Genomic DNA, 23,764 nt, shown 5'->3' with positions numbered 1-23,764 from the left:
GGGTTCCACATGCATGTTTTAGCTGAAGGAAGAATACCTTAAACCTGGAGAGTTGAGACCCGTGTAATGGGTACCATGCAATATGACTTCATAGGGTCTTCATTTGCTCACCGAACCTCTCCAATCCTATCACTGCTGCGTTTATGCCCCTGTACACATGCTTCATTCTCTTTCGGAGACACAGCAATCCATAGGTTTTAAGATACTTACTAGTCAGGTACATTCTTAGGCGTTTAATATGCGGTGTTGAGTCCATTTCGTTGAGCAAGGAGTAGCTCTTGTCTATTCCATATTTGACTTAAGGAACTTTATCTGTGCTCATTTCAATCTCTGGTTTTATACAGCACCCCAACTCACCTTTACCCTTAAGCAAGCATAAGTTGGTTTTCTAAATTTGAGACCCTGTTCTGTTCTGTAATTCAGTTCCTGTGTAGCCAAGTTTACATTCCATGTATTACTGATATCTTATGATGTTTCTTTTTCTGTGTGACTTATTTCAGTTAGAATCATCATACCTGAATCCACACATTGTGCTGCTAAGGGCCTGATGACACAGATTTCATTGCTGAGTGATATTGCTTTGTAAGTAAATACCACAACTTTTTTATCCATTTTTCACTTTCTGCGATGTTGAACTTGTACTGTAGACGAGGTTCTTGTAAACAGAGACGTCCCAAACTTTGGGGTGGCTGTGTCTTTTTGATTTTAATTTCCCTAAGCTATAGGACCATAAGTGGAAGTGCCCTAGGTTCTGTTGCTTTGTTTTTTAGATGTTTCAGGAAACACCATACACTTCTCCCGAGTGGTTGTTGGCAATTTACATCCCGCCCATCAGCATAACAAGGCTCCCAGTTCTCCATGGCCTGTCCTGCCTTTCTGGATTTTACACTTTTTTCAGATGGCCCTTTTGACCGGGGGGAAGTGAGACTTCATTGTAGTGCAGATTTCCTTTGCAAGCTTGCTTGGTTGGCCAAAAAGGGCGTATGCGTTTTTTCCTGAATATATTCAGGAAAAAACGCATACTCCCTTTTTGGCCAAGTGCATCATTGTGGACGTTCTGCCTCTTTTCCTATGCTTTCAATGCAATTCCAGTCTACCTCCTGAAATCGGTTTCCTGCAATTCTGCCCCGCTTTCAAGTCCTCTTGGCAGCCTTACTTCAGTTTATTTTTGGACGATAGCTGTCATTTATAACTCTGCAGGTTTGTGAATTACAGTGCCCCCGAGCTCCTTTCTTCAACTCGCTTTCTTTTGAGCTGGCCGCAACACCGCAGGATGGCTTCAGGCCCTAATCTGGTTCCGGTACGGCACGCTGAGCCTTTGTTTATTTCCTCTTCCTGGTGGGAAATGAGAGTTAAATTTGCCCGTCCAGACACCTCCAGCTAGCCTCTCATTGGTTCTCGCTATTCCTGTTCATCTTCCGCAGAAATTGCAAACTGGGCCAAACAGGAGGTTAAAGGCACTGACTCTCCAAGTGGGGAGAGTGTTAGTAAAGCGTCTGGAATGTTGCACCCGAGTACCATGGGAGGAAAACTGAGACATATTTGAACACGTCTCCCGTTCACATGGTTGATCATACTTGGGTTCCACATGCATGTTTTAGCTGAAGAAAGAATACCTTAAACCTGGAGAGTTCAGACCCGTGTAATGGGTACCATGCAATATGACTTCAAAGGGTCTTCATTTGCTCACCGAACCTCTCCAATCCTATCACTGCTGCGTTTATGCCCCTGTACACATGCTTGATTCTCTTTTGGAGACATAGAAATCCATAGGTTTTACGATACTTACTAGTCAGGTACATTCTTAGGCGTTTAATATGCGGTGTTGAGTCCATTTCGTTGAGCAAGGAGTAGCTCTTGTCTATTCCATATTTGACTTAAGGAACTTTATCTGTGCTCATTTCAATCTCTGGTTTTATGCAGCACCCCAACTCACCTTTACCCTTAAGCAAGCATAAGTTGGTTTTCTAAATTTGAGACCCTGTTCTGTTCTGTAATTCAGTTCCTGTGTAGCCAAGTTTACATTCCGTGTATTACTGATATCTTATGATGTTTCTTTTTCTGTGTGACTTATTTCAGTTAGAATCATCATACCTGAATCCACTCATTGTGATGCTAAGGGCCTGATGACATAGATTTCATTGCTCAGTGATATTGCTTTGTAAGTAAATACCACAACTTCTTTATCCATTTTTCACTTTCTGGGATGTTGAACTTGTACTGTAAACGAGGTTCTTGTAAACAGAGACGTCCCAAACTTTGGGGTGGCTGTGTCTTTTTTATTTTAATTTCCCTAAGCTATAGGACCATAAGTGGCAGTGCCCTAGGCTCTGTTGCTTTGTTTTTTAGATGTTTCAGGAAACACCATACACTTCTCCCTAGTGTCTGTTGGCAATTTACATCCCGCCCATCAGCATAACAAGGCTCCCAGTTCTCCATGGCCTGTCCTGCCTTTCTGGATTTTACACTTTTTTCAGATGGCCCTTTTGACCGGGGGGAAGTGAGACTTCATTGTAGTGCAGATTTCCTTTGCAAGCTTGCTTGGTTGGCCAAAAAGGGCGTATGCGTTTTTTCCTGAATATATTCAGGAAAAAACGCATACGCCCTTTTTGGCCAAGTGCATCATTGTGGACGTTCTGCCTCTTTTCCTATGCTTTCAATGCAATTCCAGTCTACCTCCTGAAATCGGTTTCCTGCAATTCTGCCCCGCTTTCAAGTCCTCTTGGCAGCCTTACTTCAGTCTATTTTTGGACGATAGCTGTCATTTATAACTCTGCAGCTTTGTGAATTACAGTGCCCCTGAGCTCCTTTCTTCAACTCGCTTTCTTGTGACCTGGCCGCAACACCGCAGGATGGCTTCAGGCCCTAATCTGGTTCTGGCACGGCACGCTGAGCCTTTGGTTATTTCCTCCTCATGGTGGGAAATGAGAGTTAAATTTGCCCGTCCAGACACCTCCAGCTAGCCTCTCATTGGTTCTCACTATTCCTGTTCATCTTCCGCAGAAATTGCAAACTGTGCCAAACAGGAGGTTAAAGGCGCTGACTCTCCAAGTGGGGAGAGTGTTAGTAAAGCGTCTGGAATGTTGCACCCGAGTACCAGGGGAGGAAAACTGAGACATATTTGAACACGTCTCCCGATCACATGGTTGATCATACTCTGGGTTCCACATGCATGTTTTAGCTGAAGGATGAATACCTAAAACCTGGGTAGTTGAAACCCGTGGAATGGGTACCATGCAATATGACTTCAAAGGGTCTTCATTTGCTCACCGAACCTCTCGAATCCTATCACTGCTGCGTTTATGCCCCTGTACACATGCTTGATTCTCTTTCGGAGACATAGCAATCTATAGGTTTTAAGATACTTACTAGTCAGGTACATTCTTAGGCGTTTAATATGCGGTGTTGAGTCCATTTCGTTGAGCAAGGAGTAGCTCTTGTCTATTCCATATTTGGCCTAATGAACTTTATCTGTGCTCATTTCAATCTCTGGTTTTATGCAGCACCCCAACTCACCTTTCCCCTTAAGCAAGCATAAGTTGGTTTTCTAAATTTGAGACCCTGTTCTGTTCTGTAATTCAGTTCCTGTGTAGCCAAGTTTACATTCCGTGTATTACTGATATCTTATGATGTTTCTTTTTCTGTGTGACTTATTTCAGTTAGAATCATCATACCTGAATCCACTCATTGTGCTGCTAAGGGCCTGATGACACAGATTTCATTGCTGAGTGATATTGCTTTGTAAGTAAATACCACAACTTCTTTATCCATTTTTCACTTTCTGCGATGTTGAACTTGTACTGTAAACGAGGTTCTTGTAAACAGAGCCGTTCCAAACTTTGGGGTGGCTGTGTCTTTTTGATTTTAATTTCCCTAAGCTATAGGACCATAAGTGGAAGTGCCCTAGGTTCTGTTGCTTTGTTTTTTAGATGTTTCAGGAAACACCATACACTTCTCCCGAGTGGTTGTTGGCAATTTACATCCCGCCCATCAGCATAACAAGGCTCCCAGTTCTCCATGGCCTGTCCTGCCTTTCTGGATTTTACACTTTTTTCAGATGGCCCTTTTGACCTGGGGGAAGTGAGACTTCATTGTAGTGCAGATTTCCTTTGCAAGCTTGCTTGGTTGGCCAAAAAGGGCGTATGCGTTTTTACATCCCGCCCATCAGCATAACAAGACTCCGAGTTCTCCATGGCCTGTCCTGCCTTTCTGGATTTTACACTTTTTTCAGATGGCCCTTTTGACCTGGGGGAAGTGAGACTTCATTGTAGTGCAGATTTCCTTTGCAAGCTTGCTTGGTTGGCCAAAAAGGGCGTATGCGTTTTTTCCTGAATATATTCAGGAAAAAACGCATACGCCCTTTTTGGCCAAGTGCATCATTGTGGACATTCTGCCTCTTTTCCTATGCTTTCAATGCAATTCCAGTCTACCTCCTGAAATCGGTTTCCTGCAATTCTGCCCCGCTTTCAAGTCCTCTTGGCAGCCTTACTTCAGTCTATTTTTGGACGATAGCTGTCATTTATAACTCTGCAGGTTTGTGAATTAAAGTGCCCCTGAGCTCCTTTCTTCAACTCGCTTTCTTTTGAGCTGGCCGCAACACCGCAGGATGGCTTCAGGCCCTAATCTGGTTCCGGTACGGCACGCTGAGCCTTTGGTTATTTCCTCTTCCTGGTGGGAAATGAGAGTTAAATCTGCCCGTCCAGACACCTCCAGCTAGCCTCTCATTGGTTCTCGCTATTCCTGTTCATCTTCCGCAGAAATTGCAAACTGGGCCAAACAGGAGGTTAAAGGCGCTGACTCTCCAAGTGGGGAGAGTGTTAGTAAAGCATCTGGAATGTTGCACCCGAGTACCAGGGGAGGAAAACTGAGACATATTTGAACACGTCTCCCGTTCACATGGTTGATCATACTCTAGGTTCCACATGCATGTTTTAGCTGAAGGAAGAATACCTAAAACCTGGGTAGTTGAAACCGTGGAATGGGTACCATGCAATATGACTTCAAAGGGTCTTCATTTGCTCACCGAACCTCTCCAATCCTATCACTGCTGCGTTTATGCCCCTGTACACATGCTTGATTCTCTTTTGGAGACATAGCAATCCATAGGTTTTACGATACTTACTAGTCAGGTACATTCTTAGGCGTTTAATATGCGGTGTTGAGTCCATTTCGTTGAGCAAGGAGTAGCTCTTGTCTATTCCATATTTGACTTAAGGAACTTTATCTGTGCTCATTTCAATCTCTGGTTTTATGCAGCACCCCAACTCACCTTTACCCTTAAGCAAGCATAAGTTGGTTTTCTAAATTTGAGACCCTGTTCTGTTCTGTAATTCAGTTCCTGTGTAGCCAAGTTTACATTCCGTGTATTACTGATATCTTATGATGTTTCTTTTTCTGTGTGACTTATTTCAGTTAGAATCATCATACCTGAATCCACTCATTGTGATGCTAAGGGCCTGATGACATAGATTTCATTGCTCAGTGATATTGCTTTGTAAGTAAATACCACAACTTCTTTATCCATTTTTCACTTTCTGGGATGTTGAACTTGTACTGTAAACGAGGTTCTTGTAAACAGAGACGTCCCAAACTTTGGGGTGGCTGTGTCTTTTTTATTTTAATTTCCCTAAGCTATAGGACCATAAGTGGCAGTGCCCTAGGCTCTGTTGCTTTGTTTTTTAGATGTTTCAGGAAACACCATACACTTCTCCCTAGTGTCTGTTGGCAATTTACATCCCGCCCATCAGCATAACAAGGCTCCCAGTTCTCCATGGCCTGTCCTGCCTTTCTGGATTTTACACTTTTTTCAGATGGCCCTTTTGACCGGGGGGAAGTGAGACTTCATTGTAGTGCAGATTTCCTTTGCAAGCTTGCTTGGTTGGCCAAAAAGGGCGTATGCGTTTTTTCCTGAATATATTCAGGAAAAAATGCATACGCCCTTTTTGGCCAAGTGCATCATTGTGGACGTTCTGCCTCTTTTCCTATGCTTTCAATGCAATTCCAGTCTACCTCCTGAAATCGGTTTCCTGCAATTCTGCCCCGCTTTCAAGTCCTCTTGGCAGCCTTACTTCAGTCTATTTTTGGACGATAGCTGTCATTTATAACTCTGCAGCTTTGTGAATTACAGTGCCCCTGAGCTCCTTTCTTCAACTCGCTTTCTTGTGACCTGGCCGCAACACCGCAGGATGGCTTCAGGCCCTAATCTGGTTCTGGCACGGCACGCTGAGCCTTTGGTTATTTCCTCCTCATGGTGGGAAATGAGAGTTAAATTTGCCCGTCCAGACACCTCCAGCTAGCCTCTCATTGGTTCTCACTATTCCTGTTCATCTTCCGCAGAAATTGCAAACTGTGCCAAACAGGAGGTTAAAGGCGCTGACTCTCCAAGTGGGGAGAGTGTTAGTAAAGCGTCTGGAATGTTGCACCCGAGTACCAGGGGAGGAAAACTGAGACATATTTGAACACGTCTCCCGATCACATGGTTGATCATACTCTGGGTTCCACATGCATGTTTTAGCTGAAGGATGAATACCTAAAACCTGGGTAGTTGAAACCCGTGGAATGGGTACCATGCAATATGACTTCAAAGGGTCTTCATTTGCTCACCGAACCTCTCGAATCCTATCACTGCTGCGTTTATGCCCCTGTACACATGCTTGATTCTCTTTCGGAGACATAGCAATCTATAGGTTTTAAGATACTTACTAGTCAGGTACATTCTTAGGCGTTTAATATGCGGTGTTGAGTCCATTTCGTTGAGCAAGGAGTAGCTCTTGTCTATTCCATATTTGGCCTAATGAACTTTATCTGTGCTCATTTCAATCTCTGGTTTTATGCAGCACCCCAACTCACCTTTCCCCTTAAGCAAGCATAAGTTGGTTTTCTAAATTTGAGACCCTGTTCTGTTCTGTAATTCAGTTCCTGTGTAGCCAAGTTTACATTCCGTGTATTACTGATATCTTATGATGTTTCTTTTTCTGTGTGACTTATTTCAGTTAGAATCATCATACCTGAATCCACTCATTGTGCTGCTAAGGGCCTGATGACACAGATTTCATTGCTGAGTGATATTGCTTTGTAAGTAAATACCACAACTTCTTTATCCATTTTTCACTTTCTGCGATGTTGAACTTGTACTGTAAACGAGGTTCTTGTAAACAGAGCCGTTCCAAACTTTGGGGTGGCTGTGTCTTTTTGATTTTAATTTCCCTAAGCTATAGGACCATAAGTGGAAGTGCCCTAGGTTCTGTTGCTTTGTTTTTTAGATGTTTCAGGAAACACCATACACTTCTCCCGAGTGGTTGTTGGCAATTTACATCCCGCCCATCAGCATAACAAGGCTCCCAGTTCTCCATGGCCTGTCCTGCCTTTCTGGATTTTACACTTTTTTCAGATGGCCCTTTTGACCTGGGGGAAGTGAGACTTCATTGTAGTGCAGATTTCCTTTGCAAGCTTGCTTGGTTGGCCAAAAAGGGCGTATGCGTTTTTACATCCCGCCCATCAGCATAACAAGACTCCGAGTTCTCCATGGCCTGTCCTGCCTTTCTGGATTTTACACTTTTTTCAGATGGCCCTTTTGACCTGGGGGAAGTGAGACTTCATTGTAGTGCAGATTTCCTTTGCAAGCTTGCTTGGTTGGCCAAAAAGGGCGTATGCGTTTTTTCCTGAATATATTCAGGAAAAAACGCATACGCCCTTTTTGGCCAAGTGCATCATTGTGGACATTCTGCCTCTTTTCCTATGCTTTCAATGCAATTCCAGTCTACCTCCTGAAATCGGTTTCCTGCAATTCTGCCCCGCTTTCAAGTCCTCTTGGCAGCCTTACTTCAGTCTATTTTTGGACGATAGCTGTCATTTATAACTCTGCAGGTTTGTGAATTAAAGTGCCCCTGAGCTCCTTTCTTCAACTCGCTTTCTTTTGAGCTGGCCGCAACACCGCAGGATGGCTTCAGGCCCTAATCTGGTTCCGGTACGGCACGCTGAGCCTTTGGTTATTTCCTCTTCCTGGTGGGAAATGAGAGTTAAATCTGCCCGTCCAGACACCTCCAGCTAGCCTCTCATTGGTTCTCGCTATTCCTGTTCATCTTCCGCAGAAATTGCAAACTGGGCCAAACAGGAGGTTAAAGGCGCTGACTCTCCAAGTGGGGAGAGTGTTAGTAAAGCATCTGGAATGTTGCACCCGAGTACCAGGGGAGGAAAACTGAGACATATTTGAACACGTCTCCCGTTCACATGGTTGATCATACTCTAGGTTCCACATGCATGTTTTAGCTGAAGGAAGAATACCTAAAACCTGGGTAGTTGAAACCGTGGAATGGGTACCATGCAATATGACTTCAAAGGGTCTTCATTTGCTCACCGAACCTCTCCAATCCTATCACTGCTGCGTTTATGCCCCTGTACACATGCTTGATTCTCTTTTGGAGACATAGCAATCCATAGGTTTTACGATACTTACTAGTCAGGTACATTCTTAGGCGTTTAATATGCGGTGTTGAGTCCATTTCGTTGAGCAAGGAGTAGCTCTTGTCTATTCCATATTTGACTTAAGGAACTTTATCTGTGCTCATTTCAATCTCTGGTTTTATGCAGCACCCCAACTCACCTTTACCCTTAAGCAAGCATAAGTTGGTTTTCTAAATTTGAGACCCTGTTCTGTTCTGTAATTCAGTTCCTGTGTAGCCAAGTTTACATTCCGTGTATTACTGATATCTTATGATGTTTCTTTTTCTGTGTCACTTATTTCAGGTAGAATCATCATACCTGAATCCACTCATTGTGATGCTAAGGGCCTGATGACATAGATTTCATTGCTGAGTGATATTGCTTTGTAAGTAAATACCACAACTTCTTTATCCATTTTTCACTTTCTGCGATGTTGAACTTGTACTGTAAACGAGGTTCTTGTAAACAGAGGCGTCCCAAACTTTGGGGTGGCTGTGTCTTTTTGATTTTAATTTCCCTAAGCTATAGGACCATAAGTGGCAGTGCCCTAGGCTCTGTTGCTTTGTTTTTTAGATGTTTCAGGAAACACCATACACTTCTCCCGAGTGTCTGTTGGCAATTTACATCCCGCCCATCAGCATAACAAGGCTCCCAGTTCTCCATGACCTGTCCTCCCTTTCTGGATTTTACACTTTTTTCAGATGGCCCTTTTGACCGGGGGGAAGTGAGACTTCATTGTAGTGCAGATTTCCTTTGCAAGCTTGCTTGGTTGGCCAAAAAGGGCGTATGCGTTTTTTCCTGAATATATTCAGGACAAAACGCATACGCCCTTTTTGGCCAAGTGCATCATTGTGGACGTTCTGCCTCTTTTCCTATGCTTTCAATGCAATTCCAGTCTACCTCCTGAAATCGGTTTCCTGCAATTCTGCCCCGCTTTCAAGTCCTCTTGGCAGCCTTACTTCAGTCTATTTTTGGACGATAGCTGTCATTTATAACTCTGCAGGTTTGTGAATTACAGTGCCCCTGAGCTCCTTTCTTCAACTCGCTTTCTTGTGACCTGGCCGCAACACCGCAGGATGGCTTCAGGCCCTAATCTGGTTCCGGCACGGCACGCTGAGCCTTTGGTTAATTCCTCTTCCTGGTGGGAAATGAGAGTTAAATTTGCCCGTCCAGACACCTCCAGCTAGTCTCTCATTGGTTCTCGCTATTCCTGTTCATCTTCCGCAGAAATTGCAAACTGGGCCAAACAGGAGGTTAAAGGCGCTGACTCTCCAAGTGGGGAGAGTGTTAGTAAAGCGTCTGGAATGTTGCACCCGAGTACCAGGGGAGGAAAACTGAGACATATTTGAACACGTCTCCCGTTCACATGGTTGATCATACTTGGGTTCCACATGCATGTTTTAGCTGAAGGAAGAATACCTTAAACCTGGAGAGTTGAGACCCGTGTAATGCGTACCATACAATATGACTTCAAAGGGTCTTCATTTGCTCACCGAACCTCTCCAATCCTATCACTGCTGCGTTTATGCCCCTGTACACACGCTTGATTCTCTTTTGGAGACATAGCAATCCATAGGTTTTAAGATACTTACTAGTCAGGTACATTCTTAGGCGTTTAATATGGGGTGTTGAGTCCATTTCGTTGAGCAAGGAGTAGCTCTTGTCTATTCCATATTTGGCTTAAGGAACTTTATCTGTGCTCATTTCAATCTCTCGTTTTATGCAGCACCCCAACTCACCTTTACCCTTAAGCAAGCATAAGTTGGTTTTCTAAATTTGAGACCCTGTTCTGTTTTGGAATTCAGTTCCTGTGTAGCCAAGTTTACATTCCGTGTATTAGTGATATCTTATGATGTTTCTTTTTCTGTGTGACTTATTTCAGTTAGAATCATCGTACCTGAATCCACTCATTGTGCTGCTAAGGGCCTGATGACACAGATTTCATTGCTGAGTGATATTGCTTTGTAAGTAAATACCACAACTTCTTTATCCATTTTTCACTTTCTGCGATGTTGAACTTGTACTGTAAACGAGGTTCTTGTAAACAGATCCGTTCCAAACTTTGGGGTGGCTGTGTCTTTTTGATTTTAATTTCCCTAAGCTATAGGACCATAAGTGGAAGTGCCCTAGGTTCTGTTGCTTTGTTTTTTAGATGTTTCAGGAAACACCATACACTTTTCCCGAGTGGTTGTTGGCAATTTACATCCCGCCCATCAGCATAACAAGGCTCCCAGTTCTCCATGGCCTGTCTTGTCTTTCTGGATTTTACACTTTTTTCAGATGGCCCTTTTGACCGGGGGGAAGTGAGACTTCATTGTAGTGCAGATTTCCTTTGCAAGCTTGCTTGGTTGGCCAAAAAGGGCGTATGCGTTTTTTCCTGAATATATTCAGGAAAAAACGCATACGCCCTTTTTGGCCAAGTGCATCATTGTGGACGTTCTGCCTCTTTTCCTATGCTTTCAATGCAATTCCAGTCTACCTCCTGAAATCGGTTTCCTGCAATTCTGCCCCGCTTTCAAGTCCTCTTGGCAGCCTTACTTCAGTCTATTTTTGGACGATAGCTGTCATTTATAACTCTGCAGGTTTGTGAATTACAGTGCCCCTGAGCTCCTTTCTTCAACTCGCTTTCTTTTGAGCTGGCCGCAACACTGCAAGATGGCTTCAGGCCCTAATCTGGTTCTGGTACGGCACGCTGAGCCTTTGGTTATTTCCTCTTCCTGGTGGGAAATGAGAGTTAAATTTGCCCGTCCAGACACCTCCAGCTAGCCTCTCATTGGTTCTCGCTATTCCTGTTCATCTTCCGCAGAAATTGCAAACTGGGCCAAACAGGAGGTTAAAGGCGCTGACTGTCCAAGTGGGGAGAGTGTTAGTAAAGCGTCTGGAATGTTGCACCCGAGTACCAGGGGAGGAAAACTGAGACATATTTGAACACGTCTCCCGTTCACATGGTTGATCATACTTGGGTTCCACATGCATGTTTTAGCTGAAGGAAGAATACCTTAAACCTGGAGAGTTGAGACCCGTGTAATGGGTACCATGCAATATGACTTCAAAGGGTCTTCATTTGCTCACCGAACCTCTCCAATCCTATCACTGCTGCGTTTATGCCCCTGTACACACGCTTGATTCTCTTTTGGAGACATAGCAATCCATAGGTTTTAAGATACTTACTAGTCAGGTACATTCTTAGGCGTTTAATATGGGGTGTTGAGTCCATTTCGTTGAGCAAGGAGTAGCTCTTGTCTATTCCATATTTGACTTAAGGAACTTTATCTGTGCTCATTTCAATCTCTGGTTTTATGCAGCACCCCAACTCACCTTTACCCTTAAGCAAGCATAAGTTGGTTTTCTAAATTTGAGACCCTGTTCTGTTCTGTAATTCAGTTCCTGTGTAGCCAAGTTTACATTCCGTGTATTACTGATATCTTATGATGTTTCTTTTTCTGTGTGACTTATTTCAGGTAGAATCATCATACCTGAATCCACTCATTGTGATGCTAAGGGCCTGATGACATAGATTTCATTGCTGAGTGATATTGCTTTGTAAGTAAATACCACAACTTCTTTATCCATTTTTCACTTTCTGCGATGTTGAACTTGTACTGTAAACGAGGTTCTTGTAAACAGAGGCGTCCCAAACTTTGGGGTGGCTGTGTCTTTTTGATTTTAATTTCCCTAAGCTATAGGACCATAAGTGGCAGTGCCCTAGGCTCTGTTGCTTTGTTTTTTAGATGTTTCAGGAAACACCATACACTTCTCCCGAGTGTCTGTTGGCAATTTACATCCCGCCCATCAGCATAACAAGGCTCCCAGTTCTCCATGGCCTGTCCTGCCTTTCTGGATTTTACACTTTTTTCAGATGGCCCTTTTGACCGGGGGGAAGTGAGACTTCATTGTAGTGCAGATTCCCTTTGCAAGCTTGCTTGGTTGGCCAAAAAGTGTGTATGCGTTTTTTCCTGAATATATTCAGGAAAAAACGCATACGCCCTTTTTGGCCAAGTGCATCATTGTGGACGTTCTGCCTCTTTTCCTATGCTTTCAATGCAATTCCAGTCTACCTCCTGAAATCGGTTTCCTGCAATTCTGCCCCGCTTTCAAGTCCTCTTGGCAGCCTTACTTCAGTCTATTTTTGGACGATAGCTGTCATTTATAACTCTGCAGGTTTGTGAATTACAGTGCCCCTGAGCTCCTTTCTTCAACTCGCTTTCTTTTGAGCTGGCCGCAACACCGCAGGATGGCTTCAGGCCCTAATCTGGTTCCGGTACGGCACGCTGAGCCTTTGGTTATTTCCTCTTCCTGGTGGGAAATGAGAGTTAAATTTGCCCGTCCAGACACCTCCAGCTAGCCTCTCATTGGTTCTCGCTATTCCTGTTCATCTTCCGCAGAAATTGCAAACTGGGCCAAACAGGAGGTTAAAGGCGCTGACTCTCCAAGTGGGGAGAGTGTTAGTAAAGCGTCTGGAATGTTGCACCCGAGTACCAGGGGAGGAAAACTGAGACATATTTGAACACGTCTCCCGTTCACATGGTTGATCATACTTGGGTTCCACATGCATGTTTTAGCTGAAGGAAGAATACCTTAAACCTGGAGAGTTGAGACCCGTGTAATGGGTACCATGCAATATGACTTCAAAGGGTCTTCATTTGCTCACCAAACCTCTCCAATCCTATCACTGCTTCGTTTATGCCCCTGTACACACGCTTGATTCTCTTTTGGAGACATAGCAATCCATAGGTTTTAAGATACTTACTAGTCAGGTACATTCTTAGGCGTTTAATATGGGGTGTTGAGTCCATTTCGTTGAGCAAGGAGTAGCTCTTGTCTATTCCATATTTGGCTTAAGGAACTTTATCTGTGCTCATTTCAATCTCTGGTTTTATGCAGCACCCCAACTCACCTTTACCCTTAAGCAAGCATAAGTTGGTTTTCTAAATTTGAGACCCTGTTCTGTTCTGTAATTCAGTTCCTGTGTAGCCAAGTTTACATTCCGTGTATTACTGATATCTTATGATGTTTCTTTTTCTGTGTGACTTATTTCAGTTAGAATCATCGTACCTGAATCCACTCATTGTGCTGCTAAGGGCCTGATGACACAGATTTCATTGCTGAGTGATATTGCTTTGTAAGTAAATACCACAACTTCTTTATCCATTTTTCACTTTCTGCGATGTTGAACTTGTACTGTAAACGAGGTTCTTGTAAACAGATCCGTTCCAAACTTTGGGGTGGCTGTGTCTTTTTGATTTTAATTTCCCTAAGCTATAGGACCATAAGTGGAAGTGCCCTAGGTTCTGTTGCTTTGTTTTTTAGATGTTTCAGGAAACACCATATACTTCTCCCGAGTGGTTGTTGGCAGTTTACATCCCGCCCATCAGCATAACAAGGCTCCCAGTTCTCCATGGCCTGTCTTGTCTTTCTGGATTTTACACTTTTTTCAGATGGCCCTTTTGACCGGGGGGAAGTGAGACTTCATTGTAGTGCAGATTTCCTTTGCAAGCTTGCTTGGTTTGCCAAAAAGGGCGTATGCGTTTTTTCCTGAATATATTCAGGAAAAAACGCATACGCCCTTTTTGGCCAAGTGCATCATTGTGGACGTTCTGCCTCTTTTCCTATGCTTTCAATGCAATTCCAGTCTACCTCCTGAAATCGGTTTCCTGCAATTCTGCCCCGCTTTCAAGTCCTCTTGGCAGCCTTACTTCAGTCTATTTTTGGACGATAGCTGTCATTTATAACTCTGCAGGTTTGTGCATTACAGTGCCCCTGAGCTCCTTTCTTCAACTTGCTTTCTTGTGACCTGGCCGCAACACCGCAGGATGGCTTCAGGCCCTAATCTGGTTCCGGCACGGCACGCTGAGCCTTTGGTTATTTCCTCTTCCTGGTGGGAAATGAGAGTTAAATTTGCCCGTCCAGACACCTCCAGCTAGCCTCTCATTGGTTCTCGCTATTCCTGTTCATCTTCCGCAGATATTGCAAACTGGGCCAAACAGGAGGTTAAAGGCGCTGACTCTCCAAGTGGGGAGAGTGTTATTAAAGCATCTGGAATGTTGCACCCGAGTACCAGGGGAGGAAAACTGAGACATATTTGAACACGTCTCCCGTTCACATGGTTGATCATACTTGGGTTCCACATGCATGTTTTAGCTGAAGGAAGAATACCTTAAACCTGGAGAGTTAAGACCCGTGTAATGGGTACCATGCAATATGACTTCAAAGGGTCTTCATTTGCTCACCGAACCTCTCCAATCCTATCACTGCTGCGTTTATGCCCCTGTACACATGCTTGATTCTCTTTCGGAGACATAGCAATCCATAGGTTTTAAGATACTTACTAGTCAGGTACATTCTTAGGCGTTTAATATGCGATGTTGAGTCCATTTCGTTGAGCAAGGAGTAGCTCTTGTCTATTCCATATTTGACTTAAGGAACTTTATCTGTGCTCATTTCAATCTCTGGTTTTATGCAGCACCCCAACTCACCTTTCCCCTTAAGCAAGCATAAGTTGTTTTTCTAAATTTGAGACCCTGTTCTGTTCTGTAATTCAGTTCCTGTGTAGCCAAGTTTCCATTCCGTGTATTACTGATATCTTATGATGTTTCTTTTTCTGTGTGACTTACTTCAGTTAGAATCATCATACCTGAATCCACTCATTGTGCTGCTAAGGGCCTGATGACACAGATTTCATTGCTGAGTGATATTGCTTTGTAAGTAAATACCACAACTTCTTTATCCATTTTTCACTTTCTGCGATGTTGAACTTGTACTGTAAACGAGGTTCTTGTAAACAGAGCCGTTCCAAACTTTGGGGTGGCTGTGTCTTTTTGATTTTAATTTCCCTAAGCTATAGGACCATAAGTGGAAGTGCCCTAGGTTCTGTTGCTTTGTTTTTTAGATGTTTCAGGAAACACCATACACTTCTCCCGAGTGTCTGTTGGCAATTTACATTCCGCCCATCAGTATAACAAGGCTCCCAGTTCTGCATGGCCTGTCCTGCCTTTCTGGATTTTACACTTTTTTCAGATGGCCCTTTTGACCGGGGGGAAGTGAGACTTCATTGTAGTGCAGATTTCCTTTGCAAGCTTGCTTGGTTGGCCAAAAAGGGCGTATGCGTTTTTTCCTGAATATATTCAGGAAAAAACGCATACGCCCTTTTTGGCCAAGTGCATCATTGTGGACGTTCTGCCTCTTTTCCTATGCTTTCAGTGCAATTCCAGTCTACCTCCTGAAATCGGTTTCCTGCAATTCTGCCCCGCTTTCAAGTCCTCTTGGCAGCCTTACTTCAGTCTATTTTTGGACGATAGCTGTCATTTATAACTCTGCAGGTTTGTGAATTACAGTGCCCCTGAGCTCCTTTCTTCAACTCGCTTTCTTTTGAGCTGGCCGCAACACCGCAGGATGGCTTCAGGCCCTAATCTGGTTCCGGTACGGCACGCTGAGCCTTTGGTTATTTCCTCTTCCTGGTGGGAAATGAGAGTTAAATTTGCCCGTCCAGACACCTCCAGCTAGCCTCTCATTGGTTCTCGCTATTCCTGTTCATCTTCCGCAGAAATTGCAAACTGGGCCAAACAGGAGGTTAAAGGGACTGACTCTCCAAGTCGGGAGAGTGTTAGTAAAGCGTCTGGAATGTTGCACCCGAGTACCAGGGTACGAAAACTGACATATTTGAACACGTCTCCCGATCACATGGTTGATCATACTCTAGGTTCCACATGCATGTTTTAGCTGAAGGAAGAATACCTTAAACCTGGGTAGTTGAAACCCGTGGAATGGGTACCATGCAATATGACTTCAAAGGGTCTTCATTTGCTCACCGAACCTCTCCAATCCTATCACTGCTGCGTTTATGCCCCTGTACACATGCTTGATTCTCTTTCGGAGACATAGCAATCCATAGGTTTTAAGATACTTAGTAGTCAGGTACATTCTTAGGCGTTTAATATGCGGTGTTGAGTCCATTTCGTTGAGCAAGGAGTAGCTCTTGTCTATTCCATATTTGACTTAAGGAACTTTATCTGTGCTCATTTCAATCTCTGGTCTTATGCAGCACCCAAACTCACCTTTACCCTTAAGCAAGCATAAGTTGGTTTTCTAAATTTGAGTCCCTGTTCTGTTCTGTAATTCAGTTCCTGTGTAGCCAAGTTTACATTCCGTGTATTACTGATATCTTATGATGTTTCTTTTTCTGTGTGACTTACTTCAGTTAGAATCATCATACCTGAATCCACTCATTGTGCTGCTACGGGCCTAATGACACAGATTTCATTGCTGAGTGATATTGCTTTGTAAGTAAATACCACAACTTCTTTATCCATTTTTCACTTTCTGCGATGTTGAACTTGTACTGTAAACGAGGTTCTTGTAAACAGAGCCGTTCCAAACTTTGGGGTGGCTGTGTCTTTTTGATTTTAATTTCCCTAAGCTATAGGACCATAAGTGGCAGTGCCCTAGGCTCTGTTGCTTTGTTTTTTAGATGTTTCAGGAAACACCATACACTTCTCCCGAGTGTCTGTTGGCAATTTACATCCCGCCCATCAGCATAACAAGGCTCCCAGTTCTCCATGGCCTGTCCTGCCTTTCTGGATTTTACACTTTTTTCAGATGGCCCTTTTGACCGGGGGGAAGTGAGACTTCATTGTAGTGCAGATTCCCTTTGCAAGCTTGCTTGGTTGGCCAAAAAGTGTGTATGCGTTTTTTCCTGAATATATTCAGGAAAAAACGCATACGCCCTTTTTGGCCAAGTGCATCATTGTGGACGTTCTGCCTCTTTTCCTATGCTTTCAATGCAATTCCAGTCTACCTCCTGAAATCGGTTTCCTGCAATTCTGCCCCGCTTTCAAGTCCTCTTGGCAGCCTTACTTCAGTCTATTTTTGGACGATAGCTGTCATTTATAACTCTGCAGGTTTGTGAATTACAGTGCCCCTGAGCTCCTTTCTTCAACTCGCTTTCTTTTGAGCTGGCCGCAACACCGCAGGATGGCTTCAGGCCCTAATCTGGTTCCGGTACGGCACGCTGAGCCTTTGGTTATTTCCTCTTCCTGGTGGGAAATGAGAGTTAAATTTGCCCGTCCAGACACCTCCAGCTAGCCTCTCATTGGTTCTCGCTATTCCTGTTCATCTTCCGCAGAAATTGCAAACTGGGCCAAACAGGAGGTTAAAGGCGCTGACTCTCCAAGTGGGGAGAGTGTTAGTAAAGCGTCTGGAATGTTGCACCCGAGTACCAGGGGAGGAAAACTGAGACATATTTGAACACGTCTCCCGTTCACATGGTTGATCATACTTGGGTTCCACATGCATGTTTTAGCTGAAGGAAGAATACCTTAAACCTGGAGAGTTGAGACCCGTGTAATGGGTACCATGCAATATGATTTCAAAGGGTCTTCATTTGCTCACCAAACCTCTCCAATCCTATCACTGCTTCGTTTATGCCCCTGTACACACGCTTGATTCTCTTTTGGAGACATAGCAATCCATAGGTTTTAAGATACTTACTAGTCAGGTACATTCTTAGGCGTTTAATATGGGGTGTTGAGTCCATTTCGTTGAGCAAGGAGTAGCTCTTGTCTATTCCATATTTGGCTTAAGGAACTTTATCTGTGCTCATTTCAATCTCTGGTTTTATGCAGCACCCCAACTCACCTTTACCCTTAAGCAAGCATAAGTTGGTTTTCTAAATTTGAGACCCTGTTCTGTTCTGTAATTCAGTTCCTGTGTAGCCAAGTTTACATTCCGTGTATTACTGATATCTTATGATGTTTCTTTTTCTGTGTGACTTATTTCAGTTAGAATCATCGTACCTGAATCCACTCATTGTGCTGCTAAGGGCCTGATGACACAGATTTCATTGCTGAGTGATATTGCTTTGTAAGTAAATACCACAACTTCTTTATCCATTTTTCACTTTCTGCGATGTTGAACTTGTACTGTAAACGAGGTTCTTGTAAACAGATCCGTTCCAAACTTTGGGGTGGCTGTGTCTTTTTGATTTTAATTTCCCTAAGCTATAGGACCATAAGTGGAAGTGCCCTAGGTTCTGTTGCTTTGTTTTTTAGATGTTTCAGGAAACACCATATACTTCTCCCGAGTGGTTGTTGGCAGTTTACATCCCGCCCATCAGCATAACAAGGCTCCCAGTTCTCCATGGCCTGTCTTGTCTTTCTGGATTTTACACTTTTTTCAGATGGCCCTTTTGACCGGGGGGAAGTGAGACTTCATTGTAGTGCAGATTTCCTTTGCAAGCTTGCTTGGTTTGCCAAAAAGGGCGTATGCGTTTTTTCCTGAATATATTCAGGAAAAAACGCATACGCCCTTTTTGGCCAAGTGCATCATTGTGGACGTTCTGCCTCTTTTCCTATGCTTTCAATGCAATTCCAGTCTACCTCCTGAAATCGGTTTCCTGCAATTCTGCCCCGCTTTCAAGTCCTCTTGGCAGCCTTACTTCAGTCTATTTTTGGACGATAGCTGTCATTTATAACTCTGCAGGTTTGTGCATTACAGTGCCCCTGAGCTCCTTTCTTCAACTTGCTTTCTTGTGACCTGGCCGCAACACCGCAGGATGGCTTCAGGCCCTAATCTGGTTCCGGCACGGCACGCTGAGCCTTTGGTTATTTCCTCTTCCTGGTGGGAAATGAGAGTTAAATTTGCCCGTCCAGACACCTCCAGCTAGCCTCTCATTGGTTCTCGCTATTCCTGTTCATCTTCCGCAGATATTGCAAACTGGGCCAAACAGGAGGTTAAAGGCGCTGACTCTCCAAGTGGGGAGAGTGTTATTAAAGCATCTGGAATGTTGCACCCGAGTACCAGGGGAGGAAAACTGAGACATATTTGAACACGTCTCCCGTTCACATGGTTGATCATACTTGGGTTCCACATGCATGTTTTAGCTGAAGGAAGAATACCTTAAACCTGGAGAGTTAAGACCCGTGTAATGGGTACCATGCAATATGACTTCAAAGGGTCTTCATTTGCTCACCGAACCTCTCCAATCCTATCACTGCTGCGTTTATGCCCCTGTACACATGCTTGATTCTCTTTCGGAGACATAGCAATCCATAGGTTTTAAGATACTTACTAGTCAGGTACATTCTTAGGCGTTTAATATGCGATGTTGAGTCCATTTCGTTGAGCAAGGAGTAGCTCTTGTCTATTCCATATTTGACTTAAGGAACTTTATCTGTGCTCATTTCAATCTCTGGTTTTATGCAGCACCCCAACTCACCTTTCCCCTTAAGCAAGCATAAGTTGTTTTTCTAAATTTGAGACCCTGTTCTGTTCTGTAATTCAGTTCCTGTGTAGCCAAGTTTCCATTCCGTGTATTACTGATATCTTATGATGTTTCTTTTTCTGTGTGACTTACTTCAGTTAGAATCATCATACCTGAATCCACTCATTGTGCTGCTAAGGGCCTGATGACACAGATTTCATTGCTGAGTGATATTGCTTTGTAAGTAAATACCACAACTTCTTTATCCATTTTTCACTTTCTGCGATGTTGAACTTGTACTGTAAACGAGGTTCTTGTAAACAGAGCCGTTCCAAACTTTGGGGTGGCTGTGTCTTTTTGATTTTAATTTCCCTAAGCTATAGGACCATAAGTGGAAGTGCCCTAGGTTCTGTTGCTTTGTTTTTTAGATGTTTCAGGAAACACCATACACTTCTCCCGAGTGTCTGTTGGCAATTTACATTCCGCCCATCAGTATAACAAGGCTCCCAGTTCTGCATGGCCTGTCCTGCCTTTCTGGATTTTACACTTTTTTCAGATGGCCCTTTTGACCGGGGGGAAGTGAGACTTCATTGTAGTGCAGATTTCCTTTGCAAGCTTGCTTGGTTGGCCAAAAAGGGCGTATGCGTTTTTTCCTGAATATATTCAGGAAAAAACGCATACGCCCTTTTTGGCCAAGTGCATCATTGTGGACGTTCTGCCTCTTTTCCTATGCTTTCAGTGCAATTCCAGTCTACCTCCTGAAATCGGTTTCCTGCAATTCTGCCCCGCTTTCAAGTCCTCTTGGCAGCCTTACTTCAGTCTATTTTTGGACGATAGCTGTCATTTATAACTCTGCAGGTTTGTGAATTACAGTGCCCCTGAGCTCCTTTCTTCAACTCGCTTTCTTTTGAGCTGGCCGCAACACCGCAGGATGGCTTCAGGCCCTAATCTGGTTCCGGTACGGCACGCTGAGCCTTTGGTTATTTCCTCTTCCTGGTGGGAAATGAGAGTTAAATTTGCCCGTCCAGACACCTCCAGCTAGCCTCTCATTGGTTCTCGCTATTCCTGTTCATCTTCCGCAGAAATTGCAAACTGGGCCAAACAGGAGGTTAAAGGGACTGACTCTCCAAGTCGGGAGAGTGTTAGTAAAGCGTCTGGAATGTTGCACCCGAGTACCAGGGTACGAAAACTGACATATTTGAACACGTCTCCCGATCACATGGTTGATCATACTCTAGGTTCCACATGCATGTTTTAGCTGAAGGAAGAATACCTTAAACCTGGGTAGTTGAAACCCGTGGAATGGGTACCATGCAATATGACTTCAAAGGGTCTTCATTTGCTCACCGAACCTCTCCAATCCTATCACTGCTGCGTTTATGCCCCTGTACACATGCTTGATTCTCTTTCGGAGACATAGCAATCCATAGGTTTTAAGATACTTAGTAGTCAGGTACATTCTTAGGCGTTTAATATGCGGTGTTGAGTCCATTTCGTTGAGCAAGGAGTAGCTCTTGTCTATTCCATATTTGACTTAAGGAACTTTATCTGTGCTCATTTCAATCTCTGGTCTTATGCAGCACCCAAACTCACCTTTACCCTTAAGCAAGCATAAGTTGGTTTTCTAAATTTGAGTCCCTGTTCTGTTCTGTAATTCAGTTCCTGTGTAGCCAAGTTTACATTCCGTGTATTACTGATATCTTATGATGTTTCTTTTTCTGTGTGACTTACTTCAGTTAGAATCATCATACCTGAATCCACTCATTGTGCTGCTACGGGCCTAATGACACAGATTTCATTGCTGAGTGATATTGCTTTGTAAGTAAATACCACAACTTCTTTATCCATTTTTCACTTTCTGCGATGTTGAACTTGTACTGTAAACGAGGTTCTTGTAAACAGAGCCGTTCCAAACTTTGGGGTGGCTGTGTCTTTTTGATTTTAATTTCCCTAAGCTATAGGACCATAAGTGGCAGTGCCCTAGGCTCTGTTGCTTTGTTTTTTAGATGTTTCAGGAAACACCATACACTTCTCCCAAGTGTCTGTTGGCAATTTACATCCCGCCCATCAGCATAACAAGGCTCCCAGTTCTCAATGGCCTGTTGCCTTTCTGGATTTTACACTTTTTTCAGATGGCCCTTTTGGCCGGGGGGAAGTGAGACTTCATTGTAGTGCAGATTTCCTTTGCAAGCTTGCTTGGTTGGCCAAAAAGGGCGTATGCGTTTTTTCCTGAATATATTCAGGAAAAAACGCATATGCCCTTTTTGGCCAAGTGCATCATTGTGGACGTTCTGCCTCTTTTCCTATGCTTTCAATGCAATTCCAGTCTACCTCCTGAAATCGGTTTCCTGCAATTCTGCCCCGCTTTCAAGTCCTCTTGGCAGCCTTACTTCAGTCTATTTTTGGACGATAGCTGTCATTTATAACTCTGCAGGTTTGTGAATTACAGTGCCCCTGAGCTCCTTTCTTCAACTCGCTTTCTTGTGACCTGGCCGCAACACCGCAGGATGGCTTCAGGCCCTAATCTGGTTCCGGCCCGGCATGCTGAGCCTTTGGTTAATTCCTCTTCCTGGTGGGAAATGAGAGTTAAATTTGCCCGTCCAGACACCTCCAGCTAGCCTCTCATTGGTTCTCGCTATTCCTGTTCATCTTCCACAGAAATTGCAAACTGGGCCAAACAGGAGGTTAAAGGGACTGACTCTCCAAGTGGGGAGAGTGTTAGTAAAGCGTCTGGAATGTTGCACCCGAGTACCAGGGGAGGAAAACTGAGACATATTTGAACACGTCTCCCGATCACATGGTTGATCATACTCTAGGTTCCACATGCATGTTTTAGCTGAAGGAAGAATACCTTAAACCTGGGTAGTTGAAACCCGTGGAATGGGTACCATGCAATATGACTTCAAAGGGTCTTCATTTGCTCACCGCACCTCTCCAATCCTATCACTGCTGCGTTTATGCCCCTGTACACATGCTTGATTCTCTTTCGGAGACATAGCAATCCATAGGTTTTAAGATACTTACTAGTCAGGTACATTCTTAGGCGTTTAATATGGGGTGTTGAGTCCATTTCGTTGAGCAAGGAGTAGCTCTTGTCTATTCCATATTTGACTTAAGGAACTTTATCTGTGCTCATTTCAATCTCTGGTTTTATGCAGCACCCCAACTCACCTTTACCCTTAAGCAAGCATAAGTTGGTTTTCTAAATTTGAGACCCTGTTCTGTTCTGTAATTCAGTTCCTGTGTAGCCAAGTTTCCATTCCGTGTATTACTGATATCTTATGATGTTTCTTTTTCTGTGTGACTTATTTCAGTTAGAATCATCATACCTGAATCCACTCATTGTGCTGCTACGGGCCTGATGACACAGATTTCATTGCTGAGTGATATTGCTTTGTAAGTAAATACCACAACTTCTTTATCCATTTTTCACTTTCTGCGATGTTGAACTTGTACTGTAAACGAGGTTCTTGTAAACAGAGCCTTTCCAAACTTTGGGGTGGCTGTGTCTTTTTTATTTTAATTTCCCTAAGCTATAGGACCATAAGTGGAAGTGCCCTAGGCTCTGTTGCTTTGTTTTTTAGATGTTTCAGGAAACACCATACACTTCTCCCGAGTGTCTGTTGGCAATTTACATCCCGCCCATCAGCATAACAAGGCTCCCAGTTCTCAATGGCCTGTTGCCTTTCTGGATTTTACACTTTTTTCAGATGGCCCTTTTGGCCGGGGGGAAGTGAGACTTCATTGTAGTGCAGATTTCCTTTGCAAGCTTGCTTGGTTGGCCAAAAAGGGCGTATGCGTTTTTTCCTGAATATATTCAGGAAAAAACGCATACGCCCTTTTTGGCCAAGTGCATCATTGTGGACGTTCTGCCTCTTTTCCTATGCTTTCAATGCAATTCCAGTCTACCTCCTGAAATCGGTTTCCTGCAATTCTGCCCCGCTTTCAAGTCCTCTTGGCAGTCTTACTTCAGTCTATTTTTGGACGATAGCTGTCATTTATAACTCTGCAGGTTTGTGCATTACAGTGCCCCTGAGCTCCTTTCTTCAACTTGCTTTCTTGTGACCTGGCCGCAACACCGCAGGATGGCTTCAGGCCCTAATCTGGTTCCGGCACGGCACGCTG

The 23,764-nt window shown here is 43.8% G+C and overlaps 2 long non-coding RNA genes across 2 annotated transcripts in view; one reads left to right on the top strand and one right to left on the bottom strand.

The window, feature by feature from the left end:
* LOC307181475 overlaps positions 1–10,370 on the bottom strand; it is a 392,267-nt gene extending 381,897 nt beyond the window's left edge. Inside the window, exon 1 of the long non-coding RNA XR_013826870.1 lies at positions 10,340–10,370. This is a non-coding gene — a long non-coding RNA (uncharacterized lncRNA). The remainder of the gene's footprint in view (positions 1–10,339) is intronic.
* The window catches only part of LOC307181474, a 189,913-nt gene that overhangs the window by 125,627 nt on the left and 40,522 nt on the right, over positions 1–23,764 (top strand). The gene's annotated exons all lie outside the window — the stretch shown is intronic.

The sequence above is a fragment of the Stenella coeruleoalba genome (assembly GCF_951394435.1).
Source record: "Stenella coeruleoalba genome assembly, contig: scaffold_28, whole genome shotgun sequence".
Classification (NCBI taxonomy): Eukaryota; Metazoa; Chordata; class Mammalia; order Artiodactyla; family Delphinidae; genus Stenella; species Stenella coeruleoalba.
The sequence above is the reverse complement of the archived record's forward strand: the minus strand, read 5'-3'. Positions and strand labels throughout refer to the sequence as shown.